General features: G+C 44.3%; 1 long non-coding RNA gene across 2 annotated transcripts; it reads left to right on the top strand.

The window, feature by feature from the left end:
* The first annotated feature begins 2,808 nt into the window (after positions 1-2,808).
* LOC310763005 lies at positions 2,809-12,432 on the top strand. 2 transcript variants are annotated; one of them, XR_014548352.1, is made up of 3 exons: positions 2,809-2,925; positions 3,040-3,180; positions 11,756-12,432. It is a non-coding gene; the product is annotated as an uncharacterized lncRNA (long non-coding RNA). The 2 variants fall into 2 exon arrangements; XR_014548353.1 differs by lacking the exon at positions 2,809-2,925 and having other exon boundaries at positions 2,946-3,180.
* The last annotated feature ends 45 nt before the right edge of the window (positions 12,433-12,477 follow it).

Below are 12,477 nucleotides of genomic sequence, written 5' to 3'. Positions count from 1 at the left end.
CTGATGTCTCCCAGATCCCCAGCTAGGGACTGGGAAGGATAAACGCCCAATGCCTGAGCCAAGGCCTCCCTCCACCTGAAACTTAATAAAGTTGTGGCCAATTTTAATCCCATAACATGTTGTCTTGAGTCATTATTCCACTTGGGGGTCGCCTGGGTTGGGGGGTTCTGCCTGTCCCCGCAATACTTTGCAGGGTTCATGAAGTTCATGCCTGCTAAAAGCACAAGCCTGACTATATATATTTTTGTTCAGTTGGCAAACCTACTTCAAAATGAACATTTTAAAAATAGTGAAACAGCTTTGCAGGGTAGAAGCGCACTTCAAAGGTAATACATCAGAGCTACAGGTGAGTCAAGGTGAGGGGAAAGAGGACGTGATGGAAAACATTATCTTAATATCATTTGTTTCTCTACAAGCCATATAGCAGGTGTTTTCCACCTGTTCAGTCTGTGCCAGGGCAAAGCATTTCTGTTATGGGTGATTCAACACTGCTTTCATTTCGTGGCACATAAATCATCCTCCCCCTTCCATTTTGTTGATGCCTGAATTGTTTACTCAGCCTGGGATTTACAACTGTTTGTTCAAGGTAGTTGCTGTGTTATTGAATAGCACACTTCCCCGACTGGACACGCTGGCACCTGTGTTGGTATTTGCACAGATATTCAGATTATTAATTTTGGCAACGCTGTGCATATATCCCCCCTTTTCTTGCCTCTACAAAATTGTTTTACATTCTATGTAACTAAGAATGGGCACCAAGGATGTTGATTCCTGCAGAGGTCAAGAGGACAACCCGACTCTTACAGACCTTCCAAGGCTGGATCTACACTGACCTGTTTAACATTATTAGAACAATATTAGATATGTCGTTCTAAAATGTCACAGGGCATACTCGTTAATTAAAACTTGTTTACCTTAGGTTTTTTCCATCAAAATGCTGTTTCTCTGCCGCTGGTTGCTCTGCTGCACCCTCTGGTGTAACATTTTAATAACACATTACGAATGTTAAAAGTAAGATGTCATGTGTCCATATATATGTTATCAAAACCATTCCTTAACACTTCCTTAATATTAAAAGCCATGAGTGTAGATCTGCCCCAAGTGTCCCTATTTTCCATCCTGTGTTTACAGAAGCCATCCCAGTTTCTGAGTCTATTCCAGAATATCTTGCTTTTCTGTAGGACATCCCTATTTTCATCAGAGAAATGTTGGAGGGTATGGAGTTATGCAACCTCTGAACCAAGGAAATAAGTAACGATACAACCTTTAGAGGACATCTGAAAGCATCCATGTATAGTTTTATTGAGTTTTTATATATGATGGAAGCCACCCAGAGAGCTGGGGCAACCTAGTCAGGCGGGGTATAAATGATTCATCATCGTCATCACCATCATCTTCCTAGCTTATTTCTCACAGCATTAGCCACTACACTGCTAAATTAGGAAATGTGGTAGGGTGGGGGGTTTTTTTGCTTCATAGACATAATCAATACCGTAACCATCCGGTAAGGGCAACAGATGGGAGGATAATTTAGGCAGGTTGACTATTAATGATACTATTTAAAAACGTCTATTATTGTTTATTATAATACGGCAGGGGTTGGTGCAGTGCATTTCTGTAACAGAACTAGAATCTTAAATACATAGGCACCTCCTCTGAGTCAGGCGATAACAACCCTACAAAGGAGGTTTTCCTTCCCTCCCTGCCTCATTCTAGGCATTCCATCTGAAGCAGGCTTATCAGGCAGTTAAGTCCTTTAGAACTATGTGGAAAACTACTTTCACACATATAAAAGTATCCCGTCAAATCCTAGGATTACCAAAGAGCCCATTAGGTATGACAGCAGCAGGGTGGGGAATGCTTTTATGTAGGCTCCTCCAAAGACATGGCCACACTGGGAGTGAAGCCAAACTCCTGGAGAATCACAGCGCCTGCTGTGACTGCAGAGACTGGCAACGCATAACTGCTGCCCCCTGCATTGTTTTTGCTGCGTTAGCTGCAGTGAAGTGACTTCCCCGAGGTACAAGCCTGGGCAGTATGTATGGAGGTCCTCAGCTGCGCAGACAAGAAGACCCCCTTCTTGGCCTCGCTGATGTGGTCCAAAGGAAAACAGAGCAATACGTTTGGCACCAGCTTGGCTGCAGGAGTTGCCAGAAGGAGGCATGCAAAGCACCATCCAACCATCTTAGGGACTCTACTCCGAATTTGTGTAGGGTTTGCTCCTTAGCCTTTTCCTCTCCTAAAGATGTCCTTCAAAGCAGTGAAGAGATTGAATTTCTACATCAGCCAAATTAATATGCAGATTAACTGAACGACTAGTGCTTGCTCTCGTACCCTTAGGAGCAGTATGGTGTACAGAAATCAGCAGGCGAAGCTTTTCCCAACACAATAATAAACATGATCACCAGCTAAATGTCTACATTTCAAGATGCAGTTAAAGACTGGACTTTGGCAAGCTTAAATAGACTGATCCGTGCCAGAGGGAGGAGGGGAGTAAGTTGGCATTTTGTTTTTGTTTCTCCCTGCTTTTGTAATACTGGAAATCAATAAAACAGTAATCAGTTGAAAAGTTGGAAATGTTAAAGATGCATGCAATTTTCAGTTAGAAATCTGAAACCGAATCACAGGCAAATCCAGGGTCCAGCAAATTCAGCAGTTGTCTTTACAGCTCCTGAAAAGTAATTGGCTCGGCGTACACAGCACGACATCAATTATAGCAGCATCCCCGCCACCTCCAATGTAAATGGCTTTAATGAGAATGTACCAGTGACTCATTTGTCCTTCTCATAAAACCTCTGAGGGGTGCAAAGCCACCTTGTCCGGTTTGTATTTCACCCAAACTGTGGGAAGCAAACAGAGCAGGAGCAGATGGAAAGCTGCGTGGAAATTTCCCTAAATGGACAGTGTTGCTTTAAGAGCAAGCAGGTGGGAGGTGATACAGGCACCCTACTCCAAATAGTTGTCTATTTCTACTGTAATACCAGCTATTGCCTGATCCCTGGTGTCCTAGAGATTGCTAGTCTCCCTTGCTTTTGACAGCTTCATTAAACAGCTGGAAGCTTTTGCAGGAAGAAAATGTGCTTTACTTCAGTTTGGCAACTCTGAATAAAAACCTACAACAAAGAGCAACTTGAGTCGAGATCAAAGGGACGTGGAGGCAAAAATATTTTATAAAAGCAGGTAAGACCGGAAAGACCAGACCTCTAAATTATACTGTGTGTGTGTTGTGTGTGGTAAACTGTCTCTCTTGACTACAATAAATGCAGCCTAGTGTCGCACTGTGATGGAAGCCTTGCTTTTCCTAAAAGGTTAGGTTTAAAATAAATGTTTGGTGACCTATTCTGATAGACTCCTCCTCACGTTTGCCTGAAAATATTATTATCCTGAGAAAACAGGGGCTGATATTTCTGGTGTTTTTTCTTGAAGAGAATAATCTGAAATTTTGAGGAGGGAATTGTTGCCTAACCAGAGTGGGCTTCTGACCAAAATATGCCTAGTGGGAAGCTGTGGAAAGACCCTTGTGAAAAGACCCTGCTTCTTTTGGCCACACTTCCCAGAATGCCTTGGGAGGGATGCGACATGATGCAGTGTTGCTCTCAAGGCAATTTCAGAGAAACTTCTACCCACAAAAAAATACTCTTCAGGAGGTAAAGGTAAAGGGACCCCTGACCGTTAGGTCCAGTCGCAGACGACTCTGGGGTTGTGGTGCTCATCTCGCTTTACTGGCCAAGGGAGTCTGCATATAGCTTCCAGGTCATGTGGCCAGCATGACTAAGCCGCTTCTGGCGAACCAGAGCAGTGCACAGAAATACCGTTTACCTTCCCGCCGGAGCAGTACCTACTTTCTACTTGCACTTTGACGTGCCTTCGAACTGCTAGGTTGGCAGGAGCAGGGACCGAAACAACAGGAGCTCACCCCGTTGCGGGGATTCGAACCGCCGACCTTCTGATCAACAAGCGCTAGGCTCTGTGGTTTAACCCACAGCGCCACCCACGTCCCACTCTTCAGGAGAGCTTGGTTTTAATTCTACACAACAAATGGCCCCAAAGAAATTGATCAGCACAGCTCAAGGTAGGATTCCAATGTTTTTAACAGTGGTGCAGAAGATGCAGTTTGGGTAGGTTCAACTTTGCATGCAAAGCTGACCAGCATTGTTCTGTCTGCACAGCTGTTAAAAGAACTGGATCTGTCTTCTCCTTTGAATCTGGTCATCCTAATGGCACATGAACAATTCACGGTTTTAAATAGTATCATTAATAGTCAACCTGCCAAAATTATCCTCCCATCTGTCATTCTTGCAGGATGGTTATGGTATTGATTATGTCTATGAAGCAAAACACACACACACACACATAAAAACAAACCTAGTGCATTTCCTAGTGCAGCATCATAAAACGATTAATTTAGCACAATGGAGTGGCTAACCGAGTAAGAAATGAGCCAGGAAGATTATCAACTCTGGTATGCATTTTGCTTTCCCATCCACGTAACAGAATTTCTTCATGAGACCTAGAGTTTTCTCAGCCTTTGTCTGCAACATTTGGATAAATGTGTGTACCTACCTCACAGGGCTGTTCTAAGAATAGGGCGAAGTGCTTTGTTGCAGTGGAACGGTAAGTGTGAAGTGGTTTTTAATACAGTGATACCTTGGTTTACAACCATAATCCGTTCCGGTGGTCCAGTTGTAAACCAAAACAGGTTGTAACCCAAGTTGTGCTTTCGCCAATAGGGCCTCCAAAGAAAAAAATTGGTTGTAATTAAAATAAAAAGGGGTTGTAATCCAAAAAAAGGGACACACACTTCAGGGTTTGACGTGTTTGTAATCCAAAACGGTTGTAATCCAAAATAGTTGCAAACTAAGGTACCACTGTGCTTGAAATTCGCCTTTGCTTAAAATGCCCTGTAGCACCTCTACGCTCCACACACTGCCCTAAATCTGCCTCTGCCCCACCCTTCACTAAAATAATTGTCCAACACCTGCTTCCTGAAATTTGGAAGGTCTCAACCAATGAGAGAACCTTTCTGCGTTGGCCTTTCCCCACCAGAATGCCCTCCTCTGAGATGCTTGTCAGGCATCTACATTGATGTAGGTATTTGACTGACAACACTATATTTCAGTCTGTGAATTCCTTTACCTTTTTACTTCCTGTCACAGTGGTTTGGGGAGGGATGCAGAAAGACAGTGACTTTGGAACAAAATGAGTGGTGTTTTGTTTTGTTTTTTTAAGTGCTGAATCCTGTTCTATTTATTTATTTATTTTGTCTATGGCTTCTTAACCCTTGCACCTACCCTCCTTACTGAAAGCATAAACCACAGGGAAGGTCCTTAAACCTTTTTATTAAAAAAAAGTCTTTTAACTGTGTGTAGCCAAGGACCCCTGAGCCTATTTGCACTGAAACGCAACATTTCTAACCTCTCAGAATAGGTTACTTTGACAGCAAACTTCACCCACTTATGCCAAAAAAAATTAAAGTCTATAGGCAGGGCTTTTTTTTCAGCTGGAATTTGTCAGAACTCAGTTCCAGCACTTCTCAGGTAAGCGGCATTGCCATCGTAAGAGAGCAAGGGAGGTGTTCATGGTGAGTTCCAGCACCTCTTTTTCTAGAAAAATGGCATTGGTTATAGGCATCTATATATAGTTCCATTGTAGTCAATTTCAGACTTTGGAAAGCAAGGCAATGAATCATATGCCATGGATATGAGGTGAAATGTGAGGTCGATCTGAGCAGCTAAGCTGAGGCAATGTCCTATTTGAGACAACGAGGTAGATTCTCAGGCTAATATTTTTCTGTGCACAGCTATAATAATTGTTAATGAATATGTTAAACGCATGAGTATTCTTGGGTACTCAATCTGTATTTCTGCTTCTTTGTACTATTTTTATCTTAGCACATTAACCATGGAAATACAGAGGGGGTTTTCTGCTTCTTTGTACCATTTTTATCTTATCACATTCACAAATGAAATATAGACGAGGCATTGTTTCTCCTTGCCGAGATGAATAGCTATTCAAACGAAAAGAGGAAAAGAAAGCGTAGCACACAAAATGGTTTCTGATTGAAATAGATAACAGTGTTCTTCAAGGCCCCCTCAAAAGAGCAATGAACAAATGCATTCTGGAAACCAGCCTGCCATATTGACAATGGGCACAATTATTCTGGGCAGAAGTCAGTGCTTCTGCACTTCAGTCCTACCTGCCTAGGTGGAAGTTGCTCTCATTTCAGTGGGGATTACTCCCAAGGAAGGGTCTATCTCAGGGAAAGCAAATGGTGCGCTTTCTCGGTGTAGTTGGCTGCCAGCTCCCATCATCCCCCGTCAGAATGTTCAATGACTGAGGGAATGATAGGAGTTGTAGTCCAACAGCTTCTGACTGGAGGGCACCATCTTAGCTACGTCTGGTCTAACGTAAGTGCTGCAGGGATTTATTTAACAGAAATGTGTGGGGCCAAGCTTGACATGGTTTGTGCAATCTGTCTGGAATGTACCCTTCCCCATTGCCGCGAAATTAACAGAAGGAGCTAGTTAAATCAGCAAAACAACTGACTTAACCCCACCCCCACCCCACGTACAATGGCATACCCTCCAACATTCCTCATATGAAAGTTGGTACATTCTATTCTACATCAGTATCACTGCTGAGGGAAGCTTTTAATTTTAATTTTCTGATTTATTCATTTTTTTGCATGTTAACATCTTTATTAAAGTTTTCCATGATACAAACCACCACCACCTGAAGCCCAGCTAGCTCCTGCCCCCACTCTTGGCCCCTATAACCCAGTTGCCTCCCCACACCCCTCAAACTCCAGTCCCCCACAGGCTTGCCTGCACCCCACCCACCAGAACCTTCCCCATCACCCCACGACCTGCTGCTGCCCAGGGTCTCCTCCAGTCACCACCTTCTTTTCAGGCCTGACCTGGCTCTCTTTCTCCTTTTTATTTGGCCAGCTGTATGGGTGGTTACGGGACGTGGGTGGTGCTGTGGGTAAACCACAGAGCCTAGGACTTGCCGATCAGAAGGTCGGTGGTTCGAATCCCCATGATGAGGTGAGCCCCTGTCGCTGGGTCCCAGCTCCTGCCAACCTAGCAGTTCGGAAGCACATCAAAGTGCAAGTAGATAAATAGGTACCACTCTGGCGGGAAGGTAAACTGTGTTTCCGTGCGCTGCTCTGGTTCGCCAGAAGCGGCTTAGTCATGCTGGCCACATGACCCAGAAGCTGCATGCCGGCTTCCTTGGCCAGTAAAGCGAGATGAGCGCCGCAACCCCGGAGTCAGTCACGACTGGACCTAATGGTCAGGGGTCCCTTTGCCTTTACCTTTATGGGTGGTTATGGGGCCTGCCAGGCTGGGGTGTTGTAGCCTCCCACAGCGGGGAAGGTGGCAGAATCCCCATTGCCTCGTGCTTCCTTCCTGCTCCCCTTCCTGCTACTGCTGCTATTCCACAGGCCAACCTGGTCCCTCTCTCGGATCCAGCAAAAGTCTCTCCCCACCTCACCTTCTCCGACTCCCAGGAGTGGTGGCAAAGGAGGTGATAGTGGTGGAGGGGGAGGCCTCAGTTGGCAATCCTCTATTCCTACTACTTCCCCCAGTGTGAAGCCATTTCCAGTTAGCATACCTCAACAAAGATGGGAATTTGGGACTCTGCATGACATAGGGAGAAGCCGTGATGGCTTAATGGTTTTTGTGACGGTCCCGGCATTTTCAGGGCAGTTGAAGATCATGCAATGGCCATAAACCAAATCAGCCCATGACCCCAACAGCTGTTTTTATTGAAATAGAAATATATCGGGAGATCCATTCAGGGCTCTCACTGTCATAGTCTTTGGCCCTTAGCTGACAAGCTACTTCGGAAATCGGTGGAATTCTCAGCAGAGAAGTAGCAGACAGAAGGGAGATGCTTAGCTCTTTCTCTCCCCCCCCCCCATCAGCTGTTACCTGAAAAATATTTCCATTGGAGTCCTTCAAAGATAAAGCAATTGTGCTCCAGCAATAACCCCCTCCCCCAAAAAACAACAACCAGAAAACTTAAACAAGGAACTGAAACTCACTGTTTGCTCTGAGAGTATGAGAGTAAGAAAGAACTGTGTTGTGTTTTACAGACGGTTGACTCTTAAGCTCAGCTTCTCAACTATCGTTAAACCCTACATATTTAGTTTGCTAATAAGGATGTCCAAGAGAGTGATCCTACAAAGGTCTTTTTTTCCTAAAACCGATTCTGTAAGTCACACATATTTATGATTATAATATAATATGATCATGAAAATCATCGGTTCATCAAACATATTTTACAAGAGGATCCATGAGAGCCTTCTGCCTTGTGCCCAGCTTGAGGCTATCATAGTCAATAGCAAAGTGAACCAAGTGACCTTTAGACGACTCCAAAAATAGTCCTTTGAAGTTTAACAATGGATTATGAAACAAGTTGCATAAATATGGAGTGATTGGGCAAAAGCATACATTTATAGAATATTACAGCCTCTTTTAGAAAACCAGTTTAGGGATATATATTTTTCACTGCCGGAAACTGAACGGCAAAAGCCTCAATTTTCTCAGAGTCCACATGATGTTGCATGGTGTCTGCTCCCTTTGCACAATGCGGGCAACCAAATTTCATCTGCGCCCAACACTTCTACAGTAATCTGATTCTCTGAATGGTACTTCCAAGCACCAGAAGGAGGTTTTATATATACATGTATCTTATCTATATCTATATCTGTATCCCTAAAGGGGAGGAAACCCAAAACAGCTCAGTGAGAACTAAGCATTATCAGTGGGATGAGATTGTTAGGGGGTGGGAGAATGAAATAGAATGGAATATGTCACTGCAGATCTGGAAGGGATCCTGAGAGTCATCTAGCCCAACCCCTTGCAGTGCAGGAATCTCAACTAAAGCATTCAAGACAGATGGCCATCCAAGCTCTGCTTACAAACCTCCCAGGAAGGAGAGTCCACCACCTTCTGAGGGAGTCTGTTCCACTGTCAAACAGCTCTAACTGTCAGGAAGTTCTTCCTGGTGTTTAGTCGGAATCTCCTTTCTTGTAACTTGGATCCATTGGTTTGAGTTCTAGCCTCCAGAGCATGAGAAACGAGCTTGCTTCACCTTCCATGTGACAGCTCTTCAGATATTTGAAGATTGCTAGCATTTCTCCTCTCAGTCTCCTCTTTCCAGGATAAACATACCCAACTTCCTCAACAGTTCCTCATAGGGCTTGGGTTGCAGACCCTTGATCATCTTGGTTGCCCTCCTCTGCACACATTCCAGCTTGTCAATATCCTTCTTAAATTTTGGTGCCCAGAACTGGACACAGTACTCCAGGCGTGGTCTGACCAAGGCAGAATAGAGCGGTACTATGACTTCTCTTGATCAGAACATGATACTTCTTTGATGCAGCCTAGAATAGCATTACCATTTTTTGCTGCTGCATCACACTGTTGAGTTTTTGGTCCACTAAGACCCCTAGATCTTTTTCACGTGTACTACTGACAAGGCAGGTGTCCCCTGTCTTATATTTGTACAGCTGCTGCTTCCTATCTAAGTGAAGAACCTGACATTTCCTTGTCCACAGCTACATCAGCACATAGCCAGTTCTAATTGGCTGTGTACTGTTGTGAAATCATCTCAATCATGACACGCTCACCAACTGACTGGCATCATCCATGTGACTACACTCTGAAAGATTAAGGCCCTGGGAAGAAAAATGGTGCCACCATCGTAGCAGGTCGTACAAATTAGGCCAGCAGTCTCAACCACTGAGCTACACAATTAAAAGATTTCATGTGATTTAAAAGTTATATAATGATGGTGTGGTGCAGAAAAAGAAAACCCACATTGACTAGCAGCATTCCAAAGCCATAGAATTCATTATGCCTGCATACTTAGCAACATATCATTTGCATGTATGTTCCAAGTGCAAATTGATCTCCAGGAAGGACTTTTCCCCTTCTCAAGCATAATCTTGCACAATTTGCCAGTGGGGACACTCAGCAGGTACAACAATAAGGAAGAAGAGGTTTCCGAGGGCAATGTGCACAAAGAAACGGATCTTCAAGTGGAAAGCAAACAGGATCTGTTTTTATGGACCACAGAAACATGGTGGTATCAGAATTCTCTACACAAAAGTCATTAATGAGAAGGAATGAATCATTCTAAGTATTTACACATTGAGCAAGGTTCAGAGTTTGTCCATTTTGAAAACAATTCTTTTGCTTCTTGTTTTCTGGCTGAAAGCTCTGAGAGTGCATCTAAGTTGCCCTGCTCCCCAAATCCTGTCAATGTTTCTTAGGTAACCAAGAAAGTTGCTTTAAAAAAAAAAAAAAGCCAAGAGATTGTTTTCTTAATGTTCTGGTGTTCTCTTTCCTTCACATATCACCGCAACTTTTTGTGTTGAGCCACCATTTTAGTTGACAGAAGAATGAATTTGTTTTCTTCCGCTATATAGTTCTCTTTGGCTTTGATTGTCATGCCTCATTGTTTTAAAAATCATCCAAGGACACTTCCTCATGCTTATTCCAGGGTTGTTGTTGTTTAGTCGTTTAGTCATTTCCGACTCTTCATGACCCCATGGACCAGAGCACACCAGGCACTCCTGTCTTCTACTGCCTCCCACAGCTTGGTCAAACTCATGTTAGTAGCTTCGAGAACACTGTCCAACCATCTCGTCCCCTTCTCCTTGTGCCCTCCATCTTTCCCAACATCAGGGTCTTTTCCAGGGAGTCTTCTCTTCTCATGAGGTGGCCAAAGCATTGGAGTCTCAGCCTCAGGATCTGTCCTTCCAGTGAGCACTCAGGGCTGATTTCCTTAAGAATGAATAGGTTTGATCTTCTTGCAGTCCACAAAAAAACATGGGAGGGATACAGCCTTCAACAGAGTCCTCTTCTTTTGTCCTTTCTCCTGGCCAGCAGACCATTAAGCAGGAGTGAGAAACCTCACATGCAGAGACCAAAGGCCTCTCAGTCTGATCCAGGACCAGCGTGTCACATTTTGTTGCTTGAAGTGAAACACAAAGTGCTGCCCCCACCTCCACGGCACCCATGGAGAAGCGGCTCAGGCACCAGAGCCCATTTCTGGTGAGATCTTGCCAGAAATTGGCAGTGGGGTGGGCAGGGAGCCCACAAGGGTGCCGACTTGGCTGCTTCACTCTGCCTCATGCGTGGGCTGGTCCTAGTCTGACCCATGGGACTCTCCCCAAGCTAGACTGCTTCCCTAGCCACACACCTCCCCAGGTGACAGCCCTCACTGGCCTTGCTTAAACAACAACCTCCTTGAATAATTTTGCCTGGCTGGAATGTTGCCCTTGCATTCTGATCATGCCTTTCGCTCGACTGGATGGAGGATAAGAGGAGGGTGTGTGAGTGTGTGCAGAAAGGCAAAATGTACATTGTCTCTGCTCCACCCACATTTGGTTGCGGCCCTCGGATTGCACAAGGCTCCTCATCCCTGTCCTCAGGCAAGCACAGGTCACAGAAACTACTATTCACAACGTGAGGCTGGTGCATGGATAGTGATCTACTCCTTCCTCTGCTCCCCAGATCTGCAAATTCCTCCTGTTGTGGGCTGGCTAGGAAGGGCTTCCTTTATAGATCACGCCATAGGTGAATTGACAGCTCAACAGGCAACCTTTTGAAAAGGCTCAATTCAGACTTATTCCTTTTTCACATCATTTTTGGAGGTGTTAGCCGGTATTGCTGCTGGAGCTGTCTTGAAAACTCATGTGAGGTTTGTGGTTGTTTTGTTCCCCCCCCCCCCTCTCCCTTAGGTACGTGTTTGAGCCAAGACGGCTGAGTAGAAAGCCATGGTGGAAACCATCTTGGCACCGTGGACAATTGTCTTGGTCATCTTTGCCACAGTGTTCGTGATGAGCTTTCTGATGTTCCTCCCTCCAGCTGTTGTCTTGATCTGCAGGAGGAAGACCTTGTCACAGATCTCTTTGGAGGGAGCCGTATAGCCAGCCTCATTGAAGATGACTGCGTGAGCATGGGGACTTGATGATGCTTGAGAAGCTCCATCGTAAATGCGGAGCAAGCTTTGCCTCCTCTGATATATGCAAAACAACGGATGCTGATATTCAGGATCCTGGATATAAAACAACATCTGAGACTTTTGATGCCCAATTAACTATCCTCTCTGCTTTGTTCCATTTTCTCTTTGAGAATATCAGTGGATGAAAAGATACAGAGGGAAAGAAAAGGCATATGGTCCCTGTTAACTCTGCACATATAATGCCTTTATTGCTCATGGTACTTTGCTTGCAAACAGTATTGAAAAAGAGAATTGTTACATTTAACTTATTAATGGTGGCGAGGCACTATACTGAAATCAGATATTCATAGTTCTTGCATTCATGTCGTACAAATGTGCATTTGGAATATGAGTCAATGTTTGACAGTTCAATGAAGACAATGGCCAATCTTGTTTTCTTAATTATTTATTCAATATTTGCCAGTTTCTAGTTTTGTTACATTTTCTAACTTTGAATGT

This window comes from Podarcis filfolensis (assembly GCF_964270895.1).
Source record: "Podarcis filfolensis genome assembly, chromosome: 5".
NCBI classification, from domain to species: Eukaryota; Metazoa; Chordata; class Lepidosauria; order Squamata; family Lacertidae; genus Podarcis; species Podarcis filfolensis.
This window is presented reverse-complemented; position numbering and strand designations above follow the sequence as displayed.